The 26,666-nt window shown below is 46.2% G+C and overlaps 1 protein-coding gene across 1 annotated transcript in view; it reads left to right on the plus strand.

Annotated features, from left to right (window-relative positions):
* The window catches only part of PTH1R (parathyroid hormone 1 receptor), a 453,204-nt gene that overhangs the window by 191,094 nt on the left and 235,444 nt on the right, over positions 1-26,666 (plus strand). The gene's annotated exons all lie outside the window — the stretch shown is intronic.

Genomic DNA, 26,666 nt, shown 5'->3' on the forward strand with positions numbered 1-26,666 from the left:
GAGAACATTACCATAATTACGCTGCGCTATTTTACGAGCTCTGGATAAAGTCACTATCTACTGTGGCTCTTCCCGTGCTGGCCCGATTCCTAACCTTCTACATCTGGAATGAGAGATTCCGGGATTCCTCCATCCCAAGCCTGGCAGAGAGGGAGCAGCATGAGATTAATTCAAGGCCTTTAAACTCAAGACACTTATTCCAGATCTTCCTCCACGAGGTTTAATTTCCCTGCCTCCTGTTTAGCGCTAATCCATGGCATTGTCCGCAAAGAGATTCTCCTTCATCTTCTTAATCGTTCCGTTTGTTCAATTCAAGAGACGGGAATGAAATGTGAAATTATTTAGTTTCCAGTCTGGCAAAACATATGATTTTCGTAAATCTATAATGATCGTGTTATTATACGGCTCCAGTAACTACTGTTTGCCCCCTACTGTTCTTTAATGCAAAACAGGAGATAATTGGAGGAAAAAATGGCAACATACAAAAAAAAAAAGGATTGTTACTAACAGATTTCCTTCTGGCATATTTCATCTGGGCTGTCGGGATGCCGGCGGTTATAGGACCGACACCGGCATCCCGACATTGAGAATGCCGACAGTAGACAGGGTAATTATTTTACCACTCCCCTTTCCCCTACCTTAACCGTAATCCGCCTAGGGTGGCGGCTAGGGCTAAGCACCAGGAGTGCCAGCAAGCGCTAAGACTCGGAGGGTGGCGGATACGGCTATTCCCCCACTGTAGTACCTAACCCCCCCCCCCTCCAGGCCGTAACCCTAACAGTGATCCCTTCAGGATGTCAGCGGTCGGTGTTCCAGCGCTGGGATTCCAAGTGGTGTCAGGATTCCGGCGTCTGTCACATGACCGTCGGCTTCCCGACTGCCGGGGGATGCAAAACGTATCCCTTGCATATAACCCTGCAAAAATCAGTTATTATCGGGCAGTTTTTTTTTTTTTTTTTTTTTTTTTTTTTGGGGGGGGGGGGGGGTTATTAGTGTTTTGCTCTTTTTACGGGAGATGTTTTAAGCATAGAGGGATTGTGATGCTGTGTACTCTTGCTAGAGGGATTGTGATGTTGTGTACTCTTGCTAGAGTGATTGTGATGTTGTGTACTCTTGCTAGAGGGACAGTGATGTTGTGTACTCTAGCTAGGGGGATTGTGATGCTGTGTACTCTTGCTAGGGGGATTGTGATGCTGTGTACTCTTGTTAGAGGGATTGTGATGCTGTGTACTCTTGCTAGGGGGATTATGATGCTGTGTACTCTTGCTAGAGGGATTGTGATGTTGTGTACTCTTGCTAGAGGGATTGTGATGTTGTGTACTCTTGCTAGGGGGATTGTGATGTTGTGTACTCTTGCTAGGGGGATTGTGATGCTAGGTACTCTTTCTAGAGGGATTGTGATGCTGTGTACTCTTGCTAGGGGGATTATGATGCTGGGTACTCTTGCTAGAGGGATTGTGATGCTGTGTCCTCTTGCTAGGGGGATTGTGATGCTAGGTACTCTTGCTAGAGGGATTGTGATGCTGTGTTCTCTTGCTAGGGGGATTGTGATGCTGGGTACTCTTGCTAGGGGGATTTTTGATGCTGTGTATTCATGCTGGAGGGAATGTGATCTGTGTACTCTTGATTGAGGGATTGTGATGCTGTGTACTCTTGCTTGGGGGATTGTGATGCTTTGTACTCTTCCTAGAGGTATTGTGATGATGTGTACTCTTGCTAGAGGGATTGGGATGCAGTGTACTCTTCCTAGAGGGATTGTGATGCTGTGTACTCTTCCTAGAGGGATTGTGATGCTGTGTACTCTTCCTAGAGGGATTGTGATGCTGGGTACTCTTCCTATAGGGATTATCACAATCTGTATATCACAATCTGTATATTCTTGCTAGAGGGATTGTGATGCTGGGTACTCTTGCTAGTGGGATTGTGATGTTGTGTACTCTTCCTAGAGGGATTGTGATGGTGTGTACTCTTGCTAGTGGGATTGTGATATTGTGTACTCTTCCTAGAGGGATTGTGATGGTGTGTACTCTTGCTAGAGGGATTGTGATGTTGTGTACTCTTGCTTGAGGGATTGTGATGCTGTGTACTCTTTCCTACTCCTGATGTTATCTTGACAGACTCTGGAATGTTAAGAAAAGTTAGACTGTTTTTATGTATGAGCATGGTTCATACTCTTTCATGCCGCTGTGTAGATTAAATATTTTTGAAAAATGTACTACACCATGGGAGCCATTTTCTTGTAACTCTTTATCGGAACCACATGCTACTGAGTACCTGCATGCTGTGAGGAAGAAAGTTTGGAATACCTCTTTTGGATGATGATGGGAAACATTAAGAAGACGGAAAAATATTTCCAGAGGGTTTCATGAATGTATTTATTTAATAATATGCCTTCCCATCAAATAGCTCTAATACGCACAATTACTAGCCTTGTTTTAAGCAATTTCCAAGTATATAAAATTATTACACTATAAGGCGCATCTTTCTCACATATTTTCTAGCACTAACTTTTTGGCATATGACCACAATGGTCTCCTGGGAGAATATACAGCGGCCACCTGAAGTAAAGGGAGTGTATCTGATGAGTGAACATTGAAGGGCAATAGTACACTTGGACATTTGGGTCTAGTGCTGTTACAATACCCTTGTGTGTTATATATATATATATATATATATATATATTCTAGAAGAGGTGGCAATGTTTTAGCAGTGATCAGTCATGTTAATCAGCCACTTTCATGTCCCTGATGAAAGTGGATTATTGTTACTGAAACGTTGTGATAAAGGATTGTTTTTTTCACCACATTGGAGTCTCTGAGTGCCGCCTGTTCAATGATTTTTATTGGCTGGAGTGTGCATACTGTCATGATGGCAACGGAGCAAAATTTACGGATTCGATCAGAGTGAGTGCTGTACTTCTCATATATGTGTATGTGTGTGTGTGTGTGTGTATGTATATATATATATATATATATATATATATACACACACAAATGAGCCCTGTCATTGTGTGTCAGTAAGTGACTGATAGTCTGACATCTCTGCACATTTGTGCTGGACGTTACATGCATAGACTGTGGCTGCAGACTCTACAAATAGTTTTACAAGCTCTTGAAAGAGCTCTAATAATTTACACCACATTGTTAATGGATTTATTACCTGTGAAAAGCTCCTGGCGCCTCAGGCAAATATAGCAGCCGAGCCCCTGGGTTTATGTCAATGTCCTTGTCCTAAGGTAACAATTGTGTAAAGCTGAATACCGTGCGCCGCAATCCCCTCCGGGGAATGGGATCAAGAGGGATTTAACGGACAAATGTCAGTCACAGAGAAGCCGTCTGCAGAGTGACGTTACAGGCGTGTGTCATGTGCTCAGCATGACTGATTGCTGCCAGTTGTCTGATTTCATCAATACTGAGAATCAGGCTCAGCTGCCTGTCGTCTCCGTCTCTTGTGGAACCACAAGTACCAGCATGACCTGCTCGCTATAATTAGTACTTCCTCAACAGCTGGAAGGCTACCATCCCTATGCCTGCTAAGCGCATACTTGCCTACCTGACCCTCTCCATGAGGGAGAAAATGCTCTGTTCCTGGACTTTCCTGGTAATGTATGATTGCCATCACCTGTGGTGAGCTAGGTCATTGATAAGAAAGGTGTTTCACCACAGGTGATGGCAATCATACATTACCAGGAAAGTCCAGGAACAGAGCATTTTCTCCCTCATGGAGAGGGTCAGGTAGGCAAGTATGGCTAAGCGATGCCTGATTAATAAAAGTAGACTCAATGGTCTTACTCTGTAGATAACGGCTAGACCATAGGTTCTCAAACTCGGTCCTCAGGACCCCACACAGTGCATGTTTTGCAGGTAACCCAGCAGGTGCACAGGTGTATTAATTACTCACTGACACATTTTAAAAGGTCCACAGGTAGAGCTAATTATTTCAATTGTGATTCTGTGAGGAGACCTGCAAAATATGCACCGTGTGAGGTCCTGAGGACCGAGTTTGAGAACCTATGGGCTAAACAAAATGACAAAGTTATAAAAGAAGTTATCACAAATGCGCCTTGAAATTTGTTTAATTGTATAGCGTTTCTCTGCTCTGCACAGTTTCGGATTAAGCCTGGGGGGGGGGGGGGGGCTTTGGCACTTAAAACAGGGGGGCACGGGGGAAGGAGGGTGTATATTAGATTGGGTATGCATCCCAACATGACCCATTCCAGGAGGGACAAAATGCTCTGCTCCTTGACTTCTCTCTTAATATATCATTGTCGTCACCTGTGTTAAACTATTGAATTGATGAGAAAGGTGAGGAGGAGAAGCTGAGATCCTTGGATCACTTACACATCTCTCCCTCTTCCTATCTCTATTCTGGATGGGAAGCTCCATCGGTAGGTCATGAAATCTGATTTTCCTGTGTCTCTGCCTGGACTGCATACTGTCCTTCTCGCATTCTGCCTACCTGGTTCTGCTGCTGCACAAGAGGCAGTGCTGGTGATGTCAGTGTGTTCCAGCCAGGGGTCCCCTGACAGAAGGGGGCCTGGGGTACAGTATCCCCTGCGCACCTCCTTACTCTGACTTAGGGGTATATTCAATAAGAGTCGGGTCCATTCCGACATGCAGTTGTCGGAATGGACCCGACAACCCCTATTCAAAAGAGCGGATTTAGCCGTTCCCTGTTTCCTGACCTGCTGCTGCTGTCAGCGCTGCGGACGCCGGAACTGAGGGGGAAGCGGTCAGCGGAGCTGGAGGTGAGGAGATGTCTGTGGCGCCGGGGGAGGAGAGCAGCGGATGAGACGGAGCGGACGGGGGAGGAGAGGAGGAGACGGGGGAGCAGCGGCTGCAGCAGTGGAGCTTCACGGCAGCGTCCACCCGGCTCCAGCAAGCGGGACGTCGTTTGCTGGAGCCGGGTGGCCGCTGCCGCTGGGTCCCTGCTCTCTCCGCTGCTCCCCCCGTCTCCTGCTCTCAGCTCACTTTTCTCAATCCGACTTTTTTTAAAGTCGGATTGAGATTGTCGGAAACGGGGCTAAAACCTGTTGAGTTTGGCCCCGCTTCCGACAATGCACGCTAATTGGCGGCTGAAGCCGCCGATCAGCGTGCATTCCGACAAGTCGGGTTTCCCGACTTGTCGGAATAAATGGGGCCGTAATGAATAGGTCGGAACCGCTTCCGACCTAAAACTGTCGGAAGCTGCCGTCTTCCCGACAAGACGGCAGTTTCCGACAGTTATTGAATATACCCCTGTGTAGCCGCAGGGATGTTAGCTGGCAATTAGCTATGGTGTAAACCCCTAGGCTAATTGAATACCCCCCTAAGTGTCCCAATTGCGGCAGGACAATCATTACATAGCCCTCAGAGCTAGAGGCACCGCTGCTATATCCTGTGTGCTGGGGGTTTACAGATTGCTACTTTCAGCTCATGTAAGGACAAAAATGTGTTGGTTAGGCTCATTGCTTTTATTATTATGATTATTATTATTATGATTATTATTATCATCATCTTTCAATATTGTCATAGTGTTAGATATAAAGAATATATTGCTTTGCATGTAATGTGCCCTCGGTTGCTTTTGTTTTGCAGATGCTCATGATACTATTGTTCTCTCCTTTCATTGAGCTGGTTTGTTATGGGCTGTGCTTCGGTTATATATTATTACATTCATATCCTATAATCTCCTATACCATGCCGGTGTCCTGGCCGTCATTATCAGTACTGTATTATGCCCTTTTGTCGATACCGGTCGTCTTCTGCCATCAGTGGAAAAGGTCGATATTTCATTAGTCCCGTCCTCTACGTGAATAGAGTAAGATCCAAACTCTTCCCATAACCCTCATCTTAGGGCCGATTCACTCTATAAAAGTCCGGGCGGAAAGGAGTCTTCTCAGCCGAATCTCATCTCATCTCTATATGAGATAAGGCCCTTTACATCCATACATTGGGGGCAGGACGGGGTGATGATACAGGATTGGCCAAGAATATATATATATATTATTTATATAGTGCACACATATTCCGCAGTCCCTGCCCCAGTGGAGCTTACGATCTTTATTCAATACACACACACACACACACACACACACACACACACACACACACACACACACACACACACACACACACGTTAATTTTGTTGGCAACCAATTAATTTACTAGTATATTTTTGGATTGTGGGAGAAAACCGGAGGAAACCAATGCAGGTATGGAGAGAATATACAAACTCCACACAGTTAGGACCTTATTGGGAATTTAACCCATGACCTCAGTCCTGTGAGGGAGTAATGCTAACCATTACACCGTACGTACTGCCCAAATGAGCACAGCAAGTATTCTGCGTTGCACAGTTGCGCTGCAGAGTCCACGTTAGAAGGGCAGTGACTGTGTGGCATAGATGGGAAGTTACATAATACAGATGAAGATCTGGAACCAGGACGCCTTAAGTTTGCACAACTTGTTCTTAAACGTTCGTTCTTCTAGACAAGCTGGACAAACCATCTGTGCAGTTGGTATAAGGTGGGACTGGGCACGTGATGGTAAAATGTGGAGTACGGTAGGTTGAGCAGGTTCATTTCAGGTTCCGCATTTTTTTACCTAACCAAGAGCAAAACAGTTTCTGCCTTATGAACAGTTATATAGGAGTGGGGGAATCTTCCTTACAGAGGTGATCATGGATGTGCTGTATACCCCAAGTTATTGCATTTGGTCTATTTTCCAAGAAAAGTTTTAGTTGTCTTCAGAAGTGTGAAGGCAGAGGATGCCATATTGGGGTTGATAACTAATGCACATATCCGGGAGCAGGAGTGTCACCTGCCTGGCACCACTACTCTATATCCAGCGCAAACACACGACTATCCGGTAACAGGAGTGTCACCTGCCTGGCACCATTACTCTATATCCAGCGCAAACACACGACTATCCGGGAGCAGGAGTGTCACCTGCCTGGCACCATTACTCTATATCCAGCGCAAACACACGACTATCCGGTAACAGGAGTGTCACCTGCCTGGCACCATTATTCTATATCCAGCGCAAACACACGACTATCCGGGAGCAGGAGTGTCACCTGCCTGGCACCATTACTCTATATCCAGCGCAAACACACGACTATCCGGGAGCAGGAGTGTCACCTGCCTGGCACCATTACTCTATATCCAGCGCAAACACACGACTATCCGGGAGCAGGAGTGTCACCTGCCTGGCACCATTACTCTATATCCAGCGCAAACACACGACTATCCGGGAGCAGGAGTGTCACCTGCCTGGCACCATTACTCTATATCCAGCGCAAACACATGACTATCTGCTATTTTAATGAAAAGGAAAAGTGCTATAAACAGCGGCATTTTGTCACTGTCTCCTTTACCTACAAGTGATAAAACTGTGAATGATGAAACTTGTTGCGTATTATAAATAGTGCTCCAGCCAATCAGCTTCCAACTGTCATGTGTTCAGCTCCTGTCATATGTTCAGCTCCCAACTGTCAGGTGTTTGAAAAATGACAGTTGGGAGCTGATTGGCTGGGGCACCATGTATCATATGCAATGAGTTTTATCATTCACAATGAGTTTTATCACTCGTTGATAAATGGGCCCCTTAGTTTAATATATTAAGGACTCAGACTTTCGGCTGCAGACTTAGCTGCGGGATCTGAACTCAGGATGAACTGGCCCCCAAAAAATCACGCCTGTACCATGAACTGAGACCTGCAACTGGTCAAATGCAATAGAATTAAACCAGTTTGAAGAATTCCAGGATTGCTAGTTCTAGCTATGAAAAACCATCCGTTCCAATTAGTCAAGGGCCGAGCGTCTCAGCAAACAGCCATGACACTGAGTTTGGGCAGATTCTCCGTCGAATGCTATTTTTACGCAGAAGAAACCCACTTGATGCTCCTTGCGATGGAGCATTTCCATCTCTGGGGGTCATTCTGACCCGATCGCTCGCTGCAGTTTCTCGCAGTGCAGCTATCGGGTCGTTGCCTAGCGATCACCTCTGAGGCAGAGGCGGTTGCTGGACGGGAGGAGGCTGGATGGCGGCGTTAAGCCGCCGTTTAGGGGTCGCGGTCCGGGCTATGCAGGTGTGGCCAGACCGTTGGGGGCGAATATACACTCCCCCTGGAGGCGGTGACTATCTGAACGCTAGACAGCAAAGTTATCAGCCCAGTGATTAGGTCTGAATTACCCCCTCAGTTTGACCTCCTGGGTGCGTCTTTGGATGCCGACGCTTTCAGCGACACGCCCTTTGACTCGCCCATGCTTTGGCTTATCCACCCCCTATTACTTCCTGGGAATGCCCCACTACAGTGCTTCCCATTCTGTACTGCGGTTCTGAGCTTAGATAATAGGGGGGCAGATGTATTAAGCCTAGAGAAGTGATAAAGCAGTGATAAATGCAAGATGATAACGCACCAGCCAGTCAGCTCCTAACTGTCCATTTACATATTGAAGCTGCCCCAGGGACTTACATTCGGGTGTGGTATAGCACATAGACAGTTAAAAGATTGACATTCATTAGGTAGACACCCAGGGCCGGATCAAGGCTGGTGGGGGCCCAGGGGCACCGAGTTGTGGGAGCCCCCAGTAGTGAAATTGCTCAAACATCCTCCCCCTTCCCGTGAGTAAAATGTACACACACTGGAACCCCTTACACTTTGTGGGGCAGATGTATTAACCTGCATAAGGAAGTGATAAATGCAAGGTGATAAACACACCAGCCAATCAACTCCAATGTGTAAATTAACAGTTTTGAGCTGATTGGCTGGTGCGTTTATCACTTCCTTATCACTTCCTTATGTCTTCTGCAGGTTAATATATCTACCCCTGTATCTCTTACAGGAACAACAGTAGAGCTACGAACAGTACACACAGTATAACGTTTGTTACAGTGTATTGGGATAAATACTTTGGCTCAAGTGGTATTAAGTTCAGTAAAATCGAGTTGAAGGACTCATGTACGTTGTCTGTTTCTTTTGCTATTGGTTCGGCTTCTATGGATCGATAACCTTAGCGAAACCGCCGCAGTGTATCATGTGACTACCCAGAATTCTTAGCAATAAATATGAAAAACTGTTACTTCTGAGTTCTGATTGGTTCTGATTCTGCAAAGTGACAGAGAATTCTTCATCTGCTCACAATACACTGCAATATGCAAATGCCCACCGGGATTTATATAGGGGGATGTATTATGCGGTGTAATAGAAATGTATAACATGGAACAGATCCTGAGCAATCGCTGGACATACCATGAAGTATTGAAGCACCTATTTAACATAGTGTAACATAAAGAAAAATGTGTCCACTCAGGTTCCATCAGATTTACCACAGATTTTTTTTCAAGTTCATATTTTGGATTTCAGACAATTTTCCTGCTCAGGACAGAGGTACACAGTATTTACAGCGTAATGTGCCAGTTGTTTCATTTCACCCATGATACATATTTTTGTGAATTTCCACCATGTACCATAGACAACAAATTAAAGAGTTCATTGATATCCACCTTAAAGATCCCCATTTAGCTCTCGCCCGGCCCACCGGTGTAATTGCTGCAATTTTAATTGACTTGATTATTTTGGATTGATTCTCCGCAGTGATGTCTGCAGAACCTGAATTCCCATCGGAATGTAGCGTCAAAACATTTTCATTTTGAGAGTAAACACATTTTGTGCTTTATCCAACGCTAAGGGCATGAAAGAAACTGGGAAGCAAGCGTCTGATTGGTAGATACAGTTTAGCGCACATTTGCACCTAATTGCGGGGTTGGTATATGGCTGCTGATACCTTATAATGAGATTTATCATGACATGAAATGATGCAAAACCACTTAATTACCAACTTATCAATTAGTGGCTCTTGCATTACCTACATTCCTGATTTACAGATGGTTGTGTTCATTAGACTCTGCAATGTGCAACACCCTTCCCTAAAAATATATAGGGGGAGAGGGATCAAACCATGGAGAGAGATAACTGTCCAACCAATCAGCACCTAACTGCCATGTTACAGGCTGTGTTTGAAAAATGACAGTTAGCAGCTGATTAGCTGGTACTTTATCTCTCTCCGGAGCTTAGTGCATAGACCACTTAAGGGTCTGTTTACTAAGCCTTGGATGAAGATAAAGTGGATGGAGATAAAGTACCAAACCAATCAGCTCCTAACAGTCATTTTTAAATCACAGCCTGTAACATGGCAGTTAGGAGCTGATTGGCTGGTACTTTATCTCCATCTCAGAATGCAGGGCCCTGAAATGCTGACTGACCTGACTAAAGTTGCCTAGCCGTGAGGTGTACCTTTCCCTGCTCCCATGCTATGCAGGCCATGCAAACTGTGGTATCCGGACTCCAGGTCGACAACAAAAAGGTCGACACACCTTAGGTCGACGCCAATTGCTCAACACACCTTAGGTCGACATGGACAAAAGGTCGACAGGAACAAGGTCGACGTGGAAAAAGGTCGACATGCATTTTTCACAATTTTTTCCTTTTTTTGGAACTTTTTCATACTTAACGATCCATGTGGACTACGATTGGAACGGTAATCTGTGCCGAGCGAAGCGGAGCGAAGGCACCATGCCCGAAGCATGGCGAGCGAAGCGGTGCACTAATTGGGGTTCCCGGTCACTCTACGAAGAAAACGACACCAAAAAAACATAAAAAACTCATGTCGACTCTTTTCCATGTCGACCTTGTTCCTGTCGACCGTTTGTCCATGTCGACCTTTTGTCCATGGCGACCTAAGGTGTGTCGACCAATTGGCGTCGACCTAAGGTGTGTCGACCTTTTTGTTGTCGACCTGGAGTCCCAGATCCGCAAACTGTCACCCTAATTAAGTGTGATTACCAGCGATATCCCCCATGTTGGGGAGCCTATTTATCAAGCACCGAGGTGGTACCCCCAGTCAGGTGACACCATAGTGGGATGGCAACTAGCAAACTGGAGACAGAAAAAAATATATGTTTCATTGTTAGAATAAACTAGTGCTGGCTAAATACCCGGTGGAGCGTAATGGATTTGGTTCCTGTTAAAAGCATTGGAGATTCAGCTGAAAGATTACGCCTGTGACTTTTGCGTTGCGGCAGTAAGATATACTGTAATTTATCGTCACAATTTATCAACAAAATGTTGTGAGAGGCGTTAATGGCTTCGCCAGGACGGTCTCTGTAGCGCATTCGTACACCAGTCTCTATAGCGCACTCTCAGGCCAGTGTAAAAAGAAAAAATGGTTTAATGGTTGTCATCTCATACTGCTATCCTAACAACATATTCACCACGGCCCCCAACCCACCCCTGAAAGGGCTGTATCATTACACCTCTGACTAATTTCCAAAATGTTTGCAATCCGGAGGGATTTGTGACGATCGGGTAATAAATAATCTATCCACGCTGCCCCTTTGTCCTGATCAGCTTTGCCCTGATTGGGCGGTATATCCCATAGCAGTTCAGTAATGAATGGGTACCACATTTACACTCCATGGTATTTGTGGCATTTAACGAGCCTAGTGGTTGTGGAAGATTAGGGTGAGACTGGGGGTAATCCCACTCGTTGTAAGTGCTGTACACACCCGTGTGATGCGTGATCACGCCCCCCCCCCCTCTTATGTGCGCGTTTGTCGCAATTCCCCGACCTAAAGAGCAGTGACAAATGTTTATTTAGGAAACGGCTTGCAAGCAGGGCCCTCCTACCTCTGTCTGGGTGTCATTACCCAGTCTCATCTTACTACGCTTCTATTACTGTTTTGTTCCCAATTGTACAGCACTACGGAATATGGTGGCGCTATATAAGTAATAAAACAATAATAAAATAAAAAGCAGTTAAGCTTACTGAGTGGCTTGTGACCAATCAGAACGGGGATACGGGGGGAGGGTGGCGTCCGTCATTGTAATCACTATGTGAGCCATGCTGCAGCACAGAGCTATTCTGTATCCTGAAAATGTCAATGGCAACTTCAGATAAGATTCCAATAAAATCTCATTTTATTTGACGCTGGCAGCCTGCCTAGACAGAGCCGCGTGCTGACTCAATCACCCACTTCTGGAAGGGTGACTAATTAATACGCAATTCTTAGAGAGCCAGCGAGACCGCAGGACGGCAGAAAGTTTGGAATTGAAAGATTTAATTATGGGAGACACGTTGATATAGACCTGTACTGTATTTTGTTTTATATGATGTCTGTCTCCGGCTCCTAACGTAAAACACCTTACATCTTATACCTGACATAAAACAGATACGCTGTAATAACTCGCCGCCCGGAACGTGAAATGAATATTATACAGTACAGGCAAATATAACGTTTCAACAGAATAACTATCTCAGGGAGACAAAATTCCAATGAAATTTGTACATTTGCTTTAAATTTCTACTTTCGCTACCTTGTGCCTGGTTCAGAGCAGTACGCAGCGCCGAGCTGAGAGGTTATCGGTAAACTGCGCATGTGTCTAAGTCACACTGCGCACACGCCATGGTTCTGCAGCGATATCACCAACAGTGAGGATTCATTTGCACAGTGGAAGTGTTTGGGGAAGGTAACGGGGAGTGACGGCAGAAACACAGGCTTGTCGTGACCGGCTTTGGGGCGTTTGTCATTCTGCGACTGCAATCCCGTACGTGTATCACAGTGTATTACTTCCTGCGCCCAAAGCTGCGCTCTGTGGCCCTCATTCCGAGTTGTTCGCTCGCTAGCTGCTTTTAGCAGCAGTGCAAACGCTAGGCCGCCGCCCTCTGGGAGTGTATCTTAGCTTAGCAGAAGTGTGACCGAAAGGTTAGCAGAACAGTGTGGAATTTTTATCAAGCAGTTTCAGAGTGGCTGCAGACCTACCTTGCGATCACTTCAGTCTGTTTAGTTCCTGTTTTGACGTTACAAACACGCCCTGCGTTCAGCCAGCCACTCCCCCGTTTCTCCCGGCACGCCTGCATTTTTTAGCACACTCCCGGAAAACGGTCAGTTACCTCCCAGAAATGCCCCATTCCTGTCAATCACTCACCGATCAACAGAGCGACGAAAAAGAGTCGCTCGACCTTGTGTGAAACTGCATAGTTTTTTGTGAAAGTACGTCGCGCGTGCGCACTGCGGCCCGTGCGCACGCATAGAAATGCTAATTTTTAGCCTGATCGCTGCGCTGCGAACAACGGCAGCTAGCGATCAACTCGGAATGGCCCCCTGTATGCAGCTGCTAGGATTTGCACCTTAATACAAATCCCGACAGCTGAGATACTAGCATATTTTTGCACAGTAGCAGCGTACAAAGACGCAGTTGCAGCAGCATTAGTGTACATCTCTGGATGAGGCCATTGGTCAGAACGTGGCTATGAGTATGCCGGAATGAGTCGATTTTTCCTTTTTTTTTAAAGTATTTACTGCAGTAGATCCCGTTCTCACTGATTTCACTCATTCGCCAGCATTAGGGATTATTCCAGGATACATGTGTCTAGAGACAGAATCCAGGACTTCAATACAGTACAGTGTGTCCCCGTTCTGCCATGTACAGTATTCCACGTATAACCATTCTGCCATGTACAGTATTCTACGTACAGTATAACCGTTCTGCCATGTACAGTATTCCACGTACAGTATAACCGTTCTGCCATGTACAGTATTCCACGTACAATATAACCGTTCTGCCATGTACAGTATTCCACGTACAGTATAACCGTTCTGCCATGTACAGTATTCCACGTACAGTATAACCGTTCTGCCATGTACAGTATTCCACGTATAACCCTTCTGCCATGTACAGTATTCCACGTATAACCCTTCTGCCATGTACAGTATTCCACGTATAACCCTTCTGCCATGTACAGTATTCCACGTATAACCGTTCTGCCATGTACAGTATTCCACGTATAACCCTTCTGCCATGTACAGTATTCCACGTATAACCGTTCTGCCATGTACAGTATTCCACGTATAACCCTTCTGCCATGTACAGTATTCCACGTATAACCCTTCTGCCATGTACAGTATTCCACATATAACCGTTCTGCCATGTACAGTATTCCACTGCCATGTACAGTATTCCACGTATAACCGTTCTGCCATGTACAGTATTCCACGTATAACCGTTCTGCCATGTACAGTATTCCACGTATAACCGTTCTGCCATGTACAGTATTCCACGTATAACTGTTCTGCCATGTACAGTATTCCACGTATAACCGTTCTGCCATGTACATTATTCCACGTATAACCGTTCTGCCATGTACATTATTCCACGTATAACCGTTCTGCCATGTACAATATTCCACGTATAACCGTTCTGCCATGTACAGTATTCCATGTATAACCGTTCTGCCATGTACAGTATTCCACGTATAACCGTTCTGCCATGTACATTATTCCACGTATAACCGTTCTGCCATGTACAGTATTCCACGTATAACCGTTCTGCCATGTACATTATTCCACGTATAACCGTTCTGCCATGTACATTATTCCACGTATAATCGTTCTGCCATGTACATTATTCCACGTATAACCGTTCTGCCATGTACAGTATTCCACGTATAACCCTTCTGCCATGTACAGTATTCCACGTATAACCCTTCTGCCATGTACAGTATTCCACGTATAACCCTTCTGCCATGTACAGTATTCCACGTATAACCCTTCTGCCATGTACATTATTCCACGTATAACCATTCTGCCATGTACAATATTCCACATATAACCGTTCTGCCATGTACAGTATTCCACATATAACCGTTCTGCCATGTACAGTATTCCACGTATAACCGTTCTGCCATGTACATTACTCCACGTATAACCGTTCTGCCATGTACAGTATTCCACATATAACCGTTCTGCCATGTACAGTATTCCACGTATTCCATCACATAAAAGAGAGATTAGTCCCAGAAGAATGAAAACTGGGATAAATCGTGAAGCTAACATTGAGAAAATGTTCAGGATACTGGCAGTCGGGATGACGGCAGCCAAAATCCCACGCGGGCAGAAGACCGGCAGCAGGCTACTCGATCCTAAGTATGCTGGGGACTGTTAGGGTTAGGCCACGGGGAAGAGGGGGGGGGGGAGGTTAGGTGTAGGCACCACCTGGGAGGGTTAGGGTTAGGCTGCGTGGAAGGGGGGGAGGTTAGGTGTAGGCACCACCCGGGAGGTTTAGGATGCAGGGAAGGGGGGGAGGTTAGGTGTAGGCACCATCCGGGAGGGTTATGGTTAGGCCACGGGGAAGGGGGGGAGGTTAGGTGTAGGCACCACCCGGGGGGGTTAGAGTTAGGCTGCGGGGAAGGGGGGGAGGTTAGGTGTAGGCACCACCTGGGAGGGTTAGGGTTAGGCCGCAGGGAAGGGGGGAGGTTAGGTGTAGGCACCACCTGGGAGGGTTAGGCCGTGGGGAAGGGGGGGAGATTAGGTGTAGGCACCACCCGGGAGGGTTAGAGTTAGGCTGTGGGGAAGGGGGCAGGTTAGGTGTAGGCACCACCCGGGAGGGATAGGCTGCGGAGAAGGGGGGAGGTTAGGTGTAGGCACCACCTGGGAGGGTTAGGCCGCGGGGAGGGGGGGAGGTTAGGTGTAGGCACCACCTGGGAGGGTTAGGCCGCGGGGAGGGGGGGAGGTTAGGTGTAGGCACCACCTGGGAGGGTTAGGGTTAGGCCGTGGGGAAGGGGGGGTAGGTTAGGTATAGGCACCACCCGGGAGGGTTATGGTTAGGCCGCGGGGAAGGGGGGGAGGTTAGGTGTAGGCACCACCTGGGAGGGTTAGGCCGTGGGGAAGGGCGGGAGGTTAGGTGTAGGCACCACCTGGGATGGTTAAGGTTAGGCTGCGGGGAAGGGGGGGAGGTTAGGTGTAGGCATCAACCGGGAGGGTTAGAGTTAGGCTACGGGGAAGGGCGGGAGGTTAGGTGTAGGCACCACCTGGGAGGGTTAGGGTTAGGCCGCGGGGAAGGGGGGAGGTTAGGTGTAGGCACCACTCGGGAGGGTTAGGGTTAGGCTGCTGGAAGGGAAGTTTATGGTTAGGAGAGGGGTGGGGGGTAAGTATATTTAGTGAACCCCTGTCGGGATTCTCTCCATCAGCGGCATCCCAGTCTTGCCGGTCACGCGTATCACACCCTGATATTGGTAGAGGAAATGTTTCCAGAATTTCATGGGACTTTTAAAAACAGTTTTAGATCAAAAATGTTTTTAAAAAGATGGTCTCATGGTACTGGGGGATGGATCTGTGTTATGCAAAGTAGGTTACCTGTGACTATGTTCAGGACGCAGGTAATTTCCAGACTGTCGGGATCACGCTGGTCAAAATCCCGATGCCAAAATCACGTCACCCATTGAAATGCCTGCGGTCGGAATCCCGAACGCCACTCAGAATCTCCCCTTGGGTGGTGGTCCACGCCAACACCCAAGGGGGAATAGATTAGTGTTGACATCAAAGGTCGTCACCGAGCCTGAAGCGTGGCGAGCGCAGTGAGACCGCAGGGGGGAAACGTTGCGCTTGAGGTCGGGATCCCGACTGTCAGGATTTCATACTGAACCCTGTTCGGGGAATTTGAGGGTTTTGAATCTGATGGAATTAGTCACATTGGAGCGTCCACTGCGTGGTCGGTAGACAATATGGAGTGTGGTACATGACGCCGCAGACTCTGCTTTGTGTTAGTCCGGTTTATCTGCACGCTCAGGGTAATTAAGATCAATGCCGTTTGTTTGTTTTTCCCTCAATTGAGGACACAACCCCCTAATGAGCAGAGACAATGAGGAAAGGGCGTTTGTTCTCCGTACTATGAGGTTAAAGGCAGATATCGTCCATTTATATATTGATTAATGAATGACGATTTTTCTAGCTGATACGTATGAGGAATACATCCAGGTTATCAGACAGTCTGCTAGGTGGATAGATGGACTCGCAGTATGAGTTACATTACTCTGCAAAATGCATCATTTGTGACTTTATCCGGATCAGGAGCTTTCAATCGACACAATGAATTACACATTTCATGCTGGTTATTATAGCTGATTAATGGATAAATTATAGATAAATATAGAGAGAGAAAAATCAGATGGATCATCCTTGTCTACTAGTTTCAGGGAGGTTATAGTAGAAAGTGTTGTATGAAGTGTGGTGCACCGTTGAGGGGGCGTGTCATGATCCACCAAAGGGGCGTGGCCAGCTCAACAAATGGGTGTGTCTGTGCTTCATGCTTGTTGCAAGACATTTCTATGTAACAATACATTTTGGAAGTATTGGTACTAACACTGCTGCCTGTAATACTGGATTTATTATGTGCACCTATCCGCTGTGATATTTCTTTTCTTTTCCCTCAGCACAATATACATGATAGATGAGATGCCTAGGCAATAAATTCCTAAATGCAATGTGACCTTGTGTGAATTGTTACTTTAATGCTCATGTCTTTGTAAAAAATGGATTTTAAAAGAAGATTACTAATTACTAAGAAGATTGCTAATACAACATTCCACAAGTCACACATGCTAGCATCAGCAGCAGACACTGAGAAAAGAAGACCCGGATCACAGGGACCAGGCAGTCTGTATTCTCTACTGCCAGGGGTCCCACGAGGATTTGCTGCCAGTTGATTGCAGTGGTTGATGAGCCCAGAAAAAGTCATTCTAGTGACTGCAGCAAATCACTGTCCTTAGTGGTTCCCTGGCTGTAGTGAAGAATGCAAAGAATCGGGGGATATGATGCAGGGTATTAGGAGATAAGAGCTTGAAACGGGACTCGATAGATAGATAGATAGATAGATAGATAGATAGATAGATAGATAGATAGATAGATAGATAGATAGATAGATAGATAGATAGATAGATAGATAGATATGGGACAGATAGATATTAGATAGATAAATAGATATGAGATAGATAGATAGATAGATAGATAGATAGATAGATAGATAGATAGATAGATAGATAGATAGATAGATATGGGATAGATAGACAGATAGATAGATAGATAGATAGATAGATAGATAGATAGAGGACAGATAGATATAGATATGAGATAGATAGATAGATAGATATGAGATAGATAGATAGATATGAGAGATAGATAGATAGATAGATAGATAGATAGATAGATAGATAGATAGATAGATAGATAGATAGATAGATAGATAGATAGATATGAGATAGATAGATAGATATGGGACAGATAGATATTAGATAGATAGATAGATAGATAGATAGATAGATAGATAGATAGATAGATAGATAGATAGATAGATATGGGACAGATAGATATTAGATAGATAGATAGATAGATTGATTGACAGATATGAGATAGATAGATAGATAGATAGATAGATAGATAGATAGATAGATAGATAGATAGATATGGGACAGATAGATATAGATATGAGATAGATAGATAGATAGATAGATAGATAGATAGATAGATAGATAGATAGATAGATAGATAGATATGAGATAGATAGATAGATAGATATATATGAGATAGATAGATAGATATGAGATAGATAGATAGATAGATAGATAGATAGATAGATAGATAGATAGATAGATATGAGATAGATTGACAGATATGAGATAGATAGATAGATAGATAGATAGATAGATAGATATGAGATAGATTGACAGATATGAGAGATGGATAGATAGATAGATAGATAGATAGATAGATAGATAGATAGATAGATAGATAGATAGATAGATAGATAGATAAATGGGAAAAGTTCAAAACACAGTATAAAACATTGCAGAACATGGGTTACAATATATATGTGTGTTTCATATGCAGTAGTGCAGATAGATAGATAGATAGATAGATAGATAGATAGATAGACAGACAGTTAATATGACAAATACAGATCTCACCACCTTTGGAATTCTCTCTATAAAACGCTATTTTCCTCATGTTTTGTGAGTTTTATTGTAAAAATAAAAGTAGGCAGCTCCTGTCACAACATTATTAAACTGCTTTAAACATTGTCAGTAAGCCCGCAGGCGATGGCAATCTGCTTAGTCCATGTGAAAGACAAGCTTTCATTTATCTGTTTAATCAAGTTAATTCTTTAAATGATGCTGCCGTTTAAGCAGTGAAGTGTGAAAAACATCAGTGGCCGGAGGGGGAATATCTCGGGAGATACAGCGGCCGGGTAGTTATTCTGAGACCATGTATACGGCTTCTCTTTAGGGACATTCCTAGAGTATGTCAGTGTTACAGTCTCATGCATGATGGATTTTGCAGCCCCTGTCCCTGCGTGTGCAGATTAATACATCTGAATTGATGCAATATCCATAGAGACATAGAATGTGATGGCAGATAAGAACCACTTGGCCCATCTAGCCCCTTCTTTACCTTTTAATAACCTTAACCCTATTTGATCCTTCGTTCTTTGTCAGGATATTCATATGTCTGTCTCATGCAGGTTTAAATTGCTCTACAGTCTTATCTCCTCTCTCTCTCTGGGGCCCAATTATCAAGCAATATTTGCAGCTATGTCCCCAAAAACACGTATCCCTGCAATGTAAGAAGGAGGGATTACAGCAGGTACTGTATCTCCAATACTGCCGCCTGCAACCACATCTCCCATAGGTTTCTACAGCTACCGCAATCTGTTCATTGCGGCACCCCGTTATAGCCTATGTAGTTCCGGCAGGGTACCCCAGGAACCCTCCGCCGAGAAATGTCCGCTTTGCATGGCGGTCGTCCTGACAATGCATGTGCAATGGTCTCAGAACCACAATTGGCGCATCGCTAGGGATTGGCTCCTTTCGGAGTAGCTGTCCCTGCCTGTGATACATACACCTGATATGATCGCATTCTGCAATGCAGTCCTGGGCGCTAATATTGCGCCCAGGTTGCATTGCAAATGCGATCATTGGTAAATGGGCCGCTCTCTCTCTCTCCCCCTCCCTCTCTCCCACTCACTCTCAGTTGCAGAGCGGGCAGGATTATTGCATGTCTATATAAACATAATAACATATCCCATACACACACACAAAGAGCGGATGGCGCGGTGGGAGTTTGTTATATTATAATACTCCACTTAGTGCTTAGTGAAGCACACATTTTATAAAAGCATTCCCCTTTGTAGCGCCCTGTATGTAATCTGCTCTCCTCGGGGTTGAGATTAGCAGGGCACTATTTATAATGCTATAAAGTGCTACTTCCCTGGCGCTCAGTGGGCAGTATTGCTGGGGAAATAAAAGCACGGTGCATTGTTACGATGTATCAGTGTGAGAATGTAATGCTGATGTACAGTGTAGGAGGGACATAATCATCACTATATACATCACATACTGGGGATACACAATATCCAACACAACTGACGGTAAGACAAATTACTGTAAGACATTTAACTCGGAAGTTTCCTCATATGGGCAGTAAATAAGGAGAGTCCTGTTATATCTATTGGTGTGAAGGGGAGCAGGAGAGTATAGAGGAGGAATGAGTTTGCCATTGGGAAATATAGTAGAAAATATGAGCAATAATAGAAAAATAAGATTTTAAACCTACCGGTAAATCTTTTTCTCGTAGTCCGTAGAGGATGCTGGGGACTCCGTAAGGACCATGGGGATAGACGGCTCCGCAGGAGACATGGGCACTGTAAAGCTTTAGAATTGGTGTGCACTGGCTCCTCCCTCTATGCCCCTCCTCCAGACCCCAGTTATGACTGTGCCCAGAGAAGACTGACAGTACGAGGAAAAGGATTTTGTTATCTAAGGGCGAGATACACACCAGCCCACACCATACACACCGTACAACATGGTATACAATAACCAGTTAACAGTATGAACAAAACAGCATCAGCCAGAGGCTGATCTCAACTGTAACTTAATCCTTAAGTATGCAGTAACTATATACCAGTCTTGCAGAATGTTTCCGCACTGGGACGGGCGCCCAGCATCCTCTACGGACTAGGAGAAAAAGATTTACCGGTAGGTTTAAAATCTTTTTTTCTCTTACGTCCTAGAGGATGCTGGGGACTCCGTAAGGACCATGGGGATTATACCAAAACTCCAAAAACGGGCGGGAGAGTGCGGATTACTCTGCAGCACCGATTGAGCAAACATGAGGTCCTCATCAGCCAGGGTATCAAACTTGTAGAATTTTGCAAAAGTGTTTGACCCCGACCAAGTAGCTGCTCGGCAAAGCTGTAATGCCGAGACGCCTCGGGCAGCCGCCCTAGAAGAGCCCACCTTCCTAGTGGAATGGGCCTTTACCGAATTTGGTACCGGCAATCCAGCCGTAGAATGAGCCTGCTGAATCGTGTTACAGATCCAGCGAGTAATAGTCTGCTTAGAAGCAGGAGTGCCAACCTTGTTGGCTGCATACAGGACAAACAGTGCCTCTGTTTTCCTAACCGTAGCCGTTCTGGCTCAATAAATCTTTAAGGCCCTGACTACATCAAGGGACCTGGAATTCTCTAAGGCCCCGTAGCCACAGGCCCACAATAGGTTGGTTCATATGAAATTACGAAACCACTTTAGGCAGAAATTGAGGACGAGTCCTCAACTCTGCCCTATCCGTATGGAAACCAGATAGGGGCTCTTGAAAGACAAGGCCGCCAATGCGTACACCCGCCTCGCAGATGCCAAGGCCAATTACATGACCACTTTCCAAGTGAGAAACTTCGATTCAACTGTTTGAAGCGGTTCAAACCAGTGTGACTCAAGGAAACTTAACATCACGTTAAGGTACCATGGTGTCACTGGGGGCACCAAAAGAGGTTGGATGTGCAACACTCCTTTTTACAAAAAACTGGACTTCTGTGAAAGAAGCCAATTCCTTCTGAAAGAATATGGATAAGGCAGAAATCTGCACCTTAACGGAGCCTAACTTTCGGCCCATATCCACTCCTGTCTGTAGAAAATGGATAAAACGTCCTAGTTGGACATGCTCAGTAGGAGCATTCTTGGCTTCACACCAAGACACGTATTTTCTCCCGAAACGGTGATAGTGATTCGCCGTAACAACCTTTCTAGCTTTAATAAGAGTAGGAATGATCTGGAATACCCTTTTAGCTAGGATTTGGTGTTCAACCGCCATGCCGTCCAGCGTAACCACGGTAAGTCTTGGAACACGCACGGCCTCTGTAGTAGCAGGTCCACCCTGAGAGGAAGGGGCCCCTGAAGATCTGCATACCAGGCCCTTTGAGGCCAATTTGGAACAATGAGTATCGTCTGCACTCTTGTTCATCTTATAATTCTCAGGCAGAGGGCGTCCACCGCCTCTGCCTGAGGGTCCCTCGACCTGGACAATACATCCGAATCTTCCTGTTGAGGCGTGATGCCATCATGTCTATTTGAGGAAGTCCCCAACGACTTGTCACTTCTGTAAAGCCTTCCTGATGAAGTTTCCACTCTCCTGGATGGAGATCGTGTCTGCTGAGGAAGTCTGCTTCCCAGTTGTCTGGAATGAAGGCCGCTGACAGTTTGCTTACATGATTTTCCGCCCAGCGAAGAATCCTGTTGGCTTCTGCCATTACTGCTCTGCTTCTTGTCCCACGCTGGTGGTTCACATGCGCCACTGCTGTAACGTTGTCTGATTAGATCAGAACAGGTAGGTTGCGAACAAAATTCTCTGCTTGTTTGAGGCCGTTGTAAATGGCCCTTAATTCCAGCATATTGATGTGTAGGCAAGCCTCTTGGCTTGACCGTATTCCCTAAAAAAAATTTCCCTGTGTGACTGCTCCCCATCCTCGGAGGTTCGCGTCCGTGGTCACAAGAAGCCAATCCTTGCCGAACCTGCGACCCTCTAGAAGGTGAGTACTCTGGAGCCACCACAGGAGAGAGAGAGAGAGACCCTGGTCCGGGGGGACAGGGCAATCTTCCAATGCATGTGCAGGTGCGACCCTGACCACTTGTCCAGAAGGTCCCACTGAAAAGTCCGTGTGGAATGGCCTCGTAGGCCGCCACCATCTTTCCTAATACATGAGTGCATTGATGAACTGACACTCCTTTTGGCTTTAACAGGTCTCTGACCATGTTCTGGAGTACTTGGGCTTTTTTCTCTGGGAGAAAGACCTTTTGTTTTTCCGTGTCCAGAATCATGCCAAGAAACGACAGTCGAGTTGCTGGAACCAACTGCGACTTTGGTAGATTTAGGATCCAGCCGTCTTGTTGTAGTATTCTCAGGGAGAGAGATACGCTTTGTAACAATTTTTCCCTTGAACTCGCCTTTATTAGGAGATCGTCCAAGTACGGGATAATTGTGACGCCTTGCTTGCGCAGGAGCACCATCAATTCTGCCATTACCTCGTCGGGGCCGTGGAACGCCCAAACGGCAACGCCTGAAATTGGTAAGAACAATCCTGTACAGCGAATCTCAGGTAGGCCTGATGAGGAGGATATATGGGGACATGAAGGTATGCATCCTTTATGTCTAATGACACCATAAAAACTCCCCCTTCCAGGCTGGAGATCACTGCCCGGAGAGATTCCATCTTGAATTTGAACCTTTTCAGATATAGGTTCAGGGATTTTTAGATTCAGAATGGGCCTGACCGAGCTATCCGGTTTTTGGGACCACAAAAAAGCTTGAATAAAACCCCTTCCCCGTTGTATCAGGGGAACCTTGATAATCACTTACTGATGATACAGTTTCTGTATGGCAGCTGCCACTGTTTTCCTCTCTGGGAAGGAAATTGGCAAGACAGATTTGAAAAATTGGTGAGGAGGCACATCTTCGAATTTTAGTTTGCATCCCTGGGATACAATTTCTACCACCCAAGGATCTCAGTCCGACTGAACCCAGACTCGGCTGAAGAGTCGAAGACGTGCCCCACCGGCGCGGACTCCCTCAGCGGAGCCCCAGCGTCATGTAGTGGATTTTCCAGAGGACGGGGAGGCTTTTTGTCCAAGGGAACCAGCCGTAGGAAGCGCTGTTTTCCCTCTACCTCCACCTCTGGCGAGGAAGGAAGAGTCCCGACCCTTTCTGGACTTATGCGACCTAAAGGACTGCCTCTGATATTGAGGTGTTTTCCTTTGCTGTGGGGAAACATAAGGCAAAAAAGATTTACCCGCGGTAGCTGTGGTAACCAGATCCGCGCGGCCCTCCCCAAATAAAACTTCACCTTTGTAAGGCAAAGCCTCCAAATGTCTTTTTGAATCAGCATCACCTGACCCTTGGCGGGTCCACAGGGGCCGTCCAGCAGAAATTGCCATGGCATTGGCTCTTGCACCCAACAGCCCAATATCTCTCGCAGCTTCTCTAATATATAATGCTGCGTCTTTAATGTGACCTAAGGTCAACAAAATGGTATCTTTATCTAGGGTGTCAATGTCAGGTGACAAATTATCTGCCCACGCTGCAGCTGTGCTACCCACCCATGCCGACGCTACTGCCGGCCTTAGTAGGGCACCCGTATGTATAAATCGATTTTAAGGTAGTTTCCTGTCTGCGATCAGCCGGACCCTTGAGGGTTGCCGTATCTTTTGACAAGCGCGTTAAAGCCTTGTTTACCGTGGGTGGGGAATCCCACCGTAACCTGTCCTGGGAGTGGAAAGGTTACGCCATAATAATTCTCTTGGGAATCTGCAGTTTCTTATCTGGAGTTTCCCAAACTTTTCAAACTGGGCGTTCAGCTCGTGAGAGGGGGGAAAATTGACCTAAGGTTTCATTTCCTTAAACATGCAGACCCGTATGTCAGGGACAGAGGGGTCCTTAGTGATATGCAAAACATCTTTTATTGCAGTAAACATATATTGAATACTCTTGGCCACCCTTGGGTGCAACTTAGCATCATCATCGTCGACACTGGAGTCGGAATCCGTGTCGGTATCAGTGTCTACTATCTGTGAAAGGGAATGTTTCTGAGACCCCGAAGGGCCCCGTGACATAGTCAAAGCTATGAATTGACTCCCTGCTTTTTCCTTGGACTTTTTTGTCCAATCTTTTGTGTTTAAAACATTCCACATATCCATCCAATCAGGTGTCGGCGGCGCCGACATAGACACCACAATCATCTGCTCTGCCTCCTCCCTAGATGAGTTTTTTACCTCAGACATGTCGACACACACGTACTGACACCCCCACACATACTGGGATACCTAATATTATGGGGACTGACCTACAATATGGCCCTTAGGAGAGACAGAGAGAGAGTATGCCAGCACACACCCAGCGCCACTGTACACTGAGACAAAAATCCCAGTCTGTCAGCGCTTTTTATATACATGTGTAAAACACTATTTTTCACAAATTTTTGCACCAAATAACGTGCCCCCCTCTCATTTTGACCCTCTGTACTAGGTAACAGCAGGGGAGAGTCCGGGGCCCCTTCTCTGCAGCATGCTGAGGAGAAAATGGCGCTGGGTTGTGCTGGAGGATCAAGCTCCGCCCCCCGACGGCGGCCTTTCGGTCCCGCTCTAATCTTTATACTGGCGGGGGATTTGGATTTATATAGCCTCTACCGTATTAATAAGTACTTTGCCAGTGTTATCTGAGGTATATTTATGCTGCCCAGGGCGCCCCTCCTGCGCCCTGCACCCTTACTGTGGCGCCTGTGTGTGTGAGCTGGGAGCAATGGCGCGCAGCGTTTCCACTGCGCGTTACCTCATCAAGATCTGAAGTCTTCTGCCGCCTTTGAAGTCTTCTTTCTTCTTATACTCACCCGGCTTCTATCTTCCGGCTCTGTGAGGAGGACGGTGGCGCGGCTCCGGGACGAACGGCGAGGGTGAGACCTGCGTTCCGACTCCCTCTGGAGCTAATGGTGTCCAGTAGCCTTTGAAGCAGAGCCTATCATTTAAGTAGGTCTTCTTCTCTCCCCTCAGTCCCACGAAGCAGGGAGCCTGTTGCCAGCAGTGCTCCCTGAAAATAATAAACCTAACAAAAGCTTTTTCAGAGAAACTCAGGAGAGCTCCCCTGCAGTGCCTCTAGTCTCCACTGGGCATAGGAACTAACTGAGGTCTGGAGGAGGGGCATAGAGGGAGGAGCCAGTGCACACCCATACTAAAAGTTCTTTATAGTGCCCATGTCTCCTGCGGAGCCGTCTATCCCCATGGTCCTTACGGAGTCCCCAGCATCCTCTAGGACGTAAGAGAAATTATATTTACTTACAGAATTGTAATTATACTGATGTTCTTAGCAGACCATGTTTTATTATGTAACAGAAGGAAAAATGTGTGGAGGTAATGATGCCTCTATCCTAACGAGCTTATTCATCTTGTAGACAAGTTACCGACTGTGTCAGATCTGTGATGGTTACACATCATCGATGGTCCATGGCTGTCCATCCCTACACAGAGGACTGTGATGCCAACATCTGAATACTTGGGTGGCATATGTTCTAATGGGATCAGTATGATTTGCCGATGGATGGGATACTGGCTGTCATTACACCGACAGTGGCATCCCGTCCACCAGAATACTGACAGCCCCTCATTGAGGTCCCTAACCCTCACCTTTTCCCTACCCTAACCCTCCCTTCTGGGTGCCTTACCCTCCATGGTGGTGCCTAACCCTCCCCGCTAGGTGCATAACCTTCCCTTCCCCACTGCCTAAACCTTACCCTCCCCGCTAGATGCTTAACCCTAGCCCTCCCCGCTAGGTGCCTAACCTTCCCTTCCCCACTGCCTAAACCTTACCCTCCCCGCTAGGTGCCTAACCTTCCCTTCCCCACTGCCTAAACCTTACCCTCCCCGCTAGATGCCTAACCCTAGCCCTCCCCGCTAGGTGCATAACCTTCCCTTCCCCACTGCCTAAACCTTACCCTCCCCGCTAGATGCCTAACCCTAGCCCTCCCCGCTAGGTGCC

The sequence above is a fragment of the Pseudophryne corroboree genome, chromosome 5 (assembly GCF_028390025.1).
Source record: "Pseudophryne corroboree isolate aPseCor3 chromosome 5, aPseCor3.hap2, whole genome shotgun sequence".
Classification (NCBI taxonomy): Eukaryota; Metazoa; Chordata; class Amphibia; order Anura; family Myobatrachidae; genus Pseudophryne; species Pseudophryne corroboree.